A 6,321-nucleotide genomic window follows, 5' to 3' on the forward strand; every position below is an offset into this window, starting at 1 on the left:
GTTAGTGTAAGCATCACTTTACAATCAATACTTTTGTTCTCTCTCAAACACATATATTGTTGTTAGATGCCATAGACGCGGTTCCCAACTTACATCAACTCTATGAACAACAAAATAAAACACTGGGCCATTTTCATAATTGTTCTAATGTTCAAACCATTGCTGCAGCCACTGGGGCAATTCATCTTGTAAGGGCCTTCTTCTTTTACGCAGCACCTCTACTCTATCAAGCATGATGTCTTTTTCCAGGGACTGGTATCTCCTGACAGCATGTGCTAAGTACATGAGATGAATCTTGCTATCCTTGTCTTCAAGGAATATTCTCGCTGTACTTTTTTTTTTTTTTAATATGGACCACTTCACGAATTTGCGTGTCATCCTTGTGCAGGGGCCATGCTAATCTTCTCTGTATAGTTCCAATTTTAGTATATGTGCTGCCGAGGCGAGCACCACTATACTTCTTCCAAAGTGGATTTGTTTGTTCTTTTGGCAATCCATAGTACTTTCAATATTCTTCACCAGCACGATAATTCAGCCACATTGATTCTTTTTTGATCTTCCTTATTCAATCCCCAACTTTCACGTGCATATGAGGTGATTGAAAATACGATGGCTTAAGCCAGGCACTCTTTAGTTCTCATAGTAACATCCTTGCTTTCAACATTTTAAAGAGATTTGTGCAGATTTACCCAATGCAATGTCCTTTGAGTTCTTGACTCCTGCTTCCATGAACATTGACTGTGGATCAAAGCAAAATGAAATCCTTGACAACTTCAATCTTTTCTCCATTTATCATGATACCTCTTGGTCCAGTTGTGAGGAGTTTGGTCTTCTTTCCATTGAGTTGTTACCCATACAGAGGCTGCAATCCTTGATCTTCATCAGCAAGTGCTTCAAGTCCTCTTCACTTTCAGCAAGCAAAGCTGTGTCATCTGTGTATCACAGGTTCTTAAATGCGCCTGCCTTCAATTCTGATACTGCATTCTTCTTCAGATAATCCAGCTTCTCTGATTATTTGCTCAGACTGAAGAAGAGAAGATACACCCTGATTCACACCTTTCCTGATTTTAAACTATACAGTCTTCCGTGGTTCTGTTGGCACAACTGCTTTTTTGACCCATGTACAGGTTCTGCATCACTTTGATGTAGTTTTCTGGAATTCCTATTCTTTTCAAGGCTAGCCATAGTTTGTTATGGTCCACACAGTAAAATGCCTTAGCATAGTCAATAAAACACAAGTAAACATCTTTCTGGTATTCTCTGCTTTCAGGCAAGATCCATCTGACGTCAGCAATAATATACTTTGTTCTACGTCCTCTTCAGAATCGTTTGAACCTCTAGTACAGTGGTTCTCAACCTGTGGGTCACGACTCCTTTGGGGGGCCAAACAACCCTTTCATGGGGTCACCCAATTCATCACAGTAGTAAAATGACAGTGATGAAGTAGCAACGAAAATAAATTTATGGTTGGGAGGTCACCATAACATGAGGAACTGTATGAAAGGGTTGCAGCGTCAGGAAGGTTGAAAACCACTGTGTCTAGCAGCTCCCTGTCAATATATTGCTGGAAAATCCTAAACAAAATTTTACTTACAAGTGGTTTTAATGATATTGTCCTATAACTTGACAATTCTGTTGGGTCACCTTTCTTTGGAATGGTGACCAGTATGGATCTCTTCTGAAAGTCCTGGCACAGACGAGTGAGAGTTTTCAGTGCTTCACCAGATTGTTGAAACATTTCAGCTGGTATTCCATCCATTTCTGGAGCCTTGTTTTTGGTGAATGCTTTCAGTGCAGATTGAACTTCTTCCTTCACCACCTTTGGTTCTTGCTGACATGGCTGAATGTTGTCTAGTTCTTTTTGGCACAGTGACTATGTATTCTCTCCACCTTCTTTTGATGCTTCCTGCATTGTTCAATATTAATCCAATGTATCAGTTCTTCAGTCTTCCACATGGATTGTCCAGTTAGGGTTTGCCTACTGAAAATGTGTTTGATTTCCTGTCTGCAGCTTTCATGGGCATTCATTGTGGACGCAAGCAAAAACAGAATCCGACTGGCCTCAATCTAAATACCTTCATCATGATGTTGCCTAGTGGTCCCAATGTGAGGAGGTCTGTCTTTAGATTGCAGTATAATCCACACTGAAGGTTTCGATCTTCACTATCAAGTGCCTGAAGTCCTCTTCACTTTTAAGAAACAAAGCTGTTTCGTCTGCACATCGCAGGTAGTTAATGAAGCCTTCAGGCCTGGTGCCACTTTCTTCATATAATCCACTTTTTCAGATTATTTGCTCACCAAACAGACTGAATAAGTACAGTGAAAGGATACAAATGTGACACACAGCTTTCCTGATTTAAAACCCTTTGTTCTGTTTGAATTAACTCTCTCTTTGCACAAGTACAGGTTCTGTATGAGCACCATGAATTGTTCTGAAATTCCCATTCTTTGCTTAGTTATGCAAGTTTATAGTTACCCATAGTTTTTTTGATGCACAGTTGAATGCCTTTGCACAGCCAGTAAGATACAAGTAAACATCTTTCTCGTATTGTCTGCTATCAGTCAAGATCCATCTGATGTCACAATATCCTTCCTTCTACATTCTCTTCTGAATAGATTAAATTCAGTGTTTAATCTGGACTGAACTCTAGCCATTTCATGCTGCAGCTTTTTTTGAGTTATCTTCAGCAAAATTTTCCTTGCAGGTGTTATTAATGATATTGTTAGATAATGTCCACATTCTGCTGGGTCATTTTTCTTAAACATGAGCTCACAGAGCACATAGTAAGCTCACAGAAACTATTTGCTGAACAAATATATAATTAAATGCCAAAAAAAAACCCAGCTCTTACAAAGAGAGCTCCTAGAATAATAGAAACAAAAAAGATGGTTTCTAAATTATATGAAGAAGGTAGGTACTTGATATTTGAATTGAATTCAGAAGTCAAGATTTTTCTGCCTGAAAATCATGTTAAGGAGTGCCTATGTTAATAGTTTTGACACAGTAGTATGAAATCATCAGCTTATCCCCTCACGCTTAACGTATTCACTGAAAGCAAGTAATTTGTATATTGAGGTCAACTGTTCGTTGGTAAAAACCAATAAGGAAAATAGGGAAAACGTGTGTATTTGCAGGTGTGTGTCTGTGTGTGTGTATAGATATATAGGGTGATATAGATATTTACATATACAGAAGTCAGCCCAAGCATGAGGTAATATAAGGACAAGGACACATTGTCCTTGGTGACTGGAGCTATCCAAGTAATTTCTTAACAGTTTCCTCTCATTCCCCTGCCCCCAGTTACAAGATAGATGGCAAAAAAAACCAACCCAAAACCATGGTTTTCAGAAACAAAGAACTATTTTAAGAGCCAGAAAGTTATTTTATCTTCTATAAATTCTGTCTCTCTTTAAAAAAAATCCTGACATTCATTAAAAGCTTTTGGGGGAAAAAAATTTAAAACCTTTGCAAACATTAAGTAATATTTTTTCAAAGGAAATGAACCAAATGTTTATCATTCCAGGTCTACTTCCTTCTAACATAGTCTCTGAAGCTTCATTTACCCTACTCCCACCTTAAAATTTTTCAGTGGGGAACCGATCACAATGATCAACATTTACCCCCCAGCCCCACCCAGCTCCAGGGAGACGAACAGCAGAAAAGTGAGTGAAGGGAGATAGTGGTCGGTGAAAGACATGGGGGAAAAAATTTATAAATTATCAAGAGTTCATGAAGGGGGCGCAGGGAGGAATGGTTAAAAAAAAATGAGGGCTGATACCAAGGGCTCAAATAGAAAGCAAATGTTTTGAAAAAGAGGATGGCAGCAAATGTACAAATGTGCTTGACACAATGTATAGATGTATGGATTGTGATAAGAGCTGTACGAGCCAATAAAATGATTTTCTGAAAATGAAGCATGGGTGACGTTTTTGGGGTGAAGAAACTGTTTCTATATTAATTATGGTGGCAATAATACAGCTGCATGAGTCTGTCAAAACTCACGTCATTGTTTCTTTAAAAGGATGGGTATTGCTGCATGTGAAGCAAGCCCCCAAACAGGTGCCACTGGGTTGGTTCCGACTTATGGCAACACCACATGTGTCAGAATAGAATTGTGCTCCCCTCGGTGTTCAAAGGCTGATTATTTGGAAGTAGATCATCAGGCCTTTCTTCCAAGGCACCCTTAGGTGGACTCCAATCTGAAAACCTCTTGGTCAGCAGTCCAGTACTTAACTATTTGCTCCACCCTGTGACTCCCATATGTAAATTATGATTTAATTTTAAAAATAAAAATAAATTTTTAAAATTTCAGTATATCAGACAAACAATGCTTTTTTAAGAAAATATTTTCTAATTTGGGCTTGTTTTCAATGACTGCCTAACCAACTTTGAACACAAGCTGCCTGAGGAGAGGGACTTTCTTATGTTCACCGCTATCACTAGCACATAAAACAATACCTGGCTCTCCTTAATATATGTTTAGTATCTATTTTATTAAAAGAGTGAACGAGCAACACATATCTTAAATGTGGAGCAATTTCTTAGACTTAAGTGGGCTCTTCATGAGACATGCCATTTTAGGAAACTGAAGCATTAAAATGCTTCAGAGTACCCAATTTAGTTAAAAGGAATTTGCACATTAAAAAACATCAGATCTTTGCTAGAGCTCATAAAACTCCTCAGACTTGTAATCATCACTATAGCTCACAGACACTCGTGCTGAGTTGTGTGTGGCAGAAGTGGATGAATGATAGCCAGCATCATGTCACCAAAGGCGAAGGCACATAAATGAATATTGTGTAATGAAATAATGGATCAGGACTGTGCCTGGAACTCAGTGGGAATTCTGTAAATATTAAGCCAAACCCATTTGCCACTTTATTATATCTACCATGATGTCTCACACCATAAAAAGGGCTGACTTGACTAATTAGATCCCACGTGCCAACTGAAAGGTAAGCTACCAAAATCGTAGCTACCGCCCAGCTGCTGGAATCCTGAAGTACCACTGTGATGTTACTACGTACACTGTGAAGGCAGAAATGCAAAGTAAGTGACAGAGGATATTTGTCGGTGTGAAAGCTCGAATGCATAACTAGAGTGATGGCAAGTTTGGCCAATGAGGGCACAAGGAGAGTCCATGCATTCCTGCAGGGAAAGTGTCACGGAGGTGATTGAATCTCAAGAGGTGGATAAAAGGTAACTTGATGGGCTGGAGTGGTTGAAGAGTGCTACTTCAGAAAAGCCACAGAGATAGGAAAGGTAGTCCAGGAGAGCGCTGGTAATGAAGTTAGGGAGTGCCGTAAGCGAAATCTTGGCTCGACCTTGAAAGAGTTGACAGGACAGCACTTTTAGAGAGCTGTGTTACTGTCAGTCCACAGCCTGATGGGATCATTTCAAGAGTGATGGTTAGAAGAGGGTGGTGCTAGAAACACCTCAAGGACAAATCCACAAGAATCAACATGACACATTTCTGTACTAAAAATGTGACCACAAAAGCCAGAGAGGATGTGGACTGACAGGGGATAGATAGGTTGCAGAAAAAGTGCTTAAGACTTCACAACTGAGGGGAGGGTGGGGATTTTATGAATATCAACGACCAACTCTTAAGATGGGAACAACTCTAAGAAGGTGAAATGGAAAGAGGAGCAAGACATTTCATATCAGAAGTCTCAAGAGTATGAACCAAGAGAACAAGTTAGGGGATTAACAAATAGAGCTGGCTGGTTACTAAACATGCACAAGTAACAGATTAGACTGCCTAAAGCCGTGGGTAAATTCATTTACTCCCCTCCCAGTAGGGAGTGGTTACTTATGACTCAACCACCCAACACAATGTAAAAAAGAATTCAAAAGAAAGACAAATCAGATCCAGTTTCCAACAGAATAAACCAAAATTTATCCCAGCTCTCTGCTTCCCAAAAGAGCCATAAAAAGACTTTAGGATAATGTTGATCTAGGACAGTGATCAAGTCTTACAGTGGGATCTTTAAAGTAAATAAAGAAGGAAGTTATCATGACTAAAGTGTGCTTCAATCAATCAATCTCAAGAAAGCTATGCTCTAGCTGCTAACAGCTAAGCAGCTTTTCTCTCTGGAGGGAGACATAAGAGTCCTATGGAGCTGTGTGCTCTCATCTGAATCTCATCAAATCCAAAAGCCTTCTTTCTAATAGGCTGCTTAAATATCAAGTGTTTGGATATCAATTTAGGTTTTTCCAAAGATGGATACTTTCCAGAGATACATGCTCTCCATGCTTGGTTGATCTTTAACTAGATTGCTTAACATAAAAGCTTGTTTTTACCCTTCTTTCTCAGTCAA

At 39.3% G+C, this 6,321-nt stretch overlaps 1 protein-coding gene, 1 non-coding gene and 1 pseudogene across 4 annotated transcripts in view; 1 reads left to right on the plus strand and 2 right to left on the minus strand.

Annotated features, from left to right (window-relative positions):
• The window catches only part of CIT (citron rho-interacting serine/threonine kinase), a 308,696-nt gene that overhangs the window by 112,574 nt on the left and 189,801 nt on the right, over positions 1-6,321 (minus strand). The window lies entirely within an intron of this gene.
• Positions 1-6,321, plus strand: part of LOC105979236 — a 28,829-nt pseudogene that overhangs the window by 3,344 nt on the left and 19,164 nt on the right.
• Positions 344-450, minus strand: LOC115871947. Its single transcript, XR_004047567.1, has one exon. It is a non-coding gene; the product is annotated as a U6 spliceosomal RNA (small nuclear RNA).

This window comes from Echinops telfairi, unplaced genomic scaffold (assembly GCF_000313985.2).
Source record: "Echinops telfairi isolate 266 unplaced genomic scaffold, ASM31398v2 ScPeMD7_7412;HRSCAF=8450, whole genome shotgun sequence".
Classification (NCBI taxonomy): domain Eukaryota; kingdom Metazoa; phylum Chordata; class Mammalia; order Afrosoricida; family Tenrecidae; genus Echinops; species Echinops telfairi.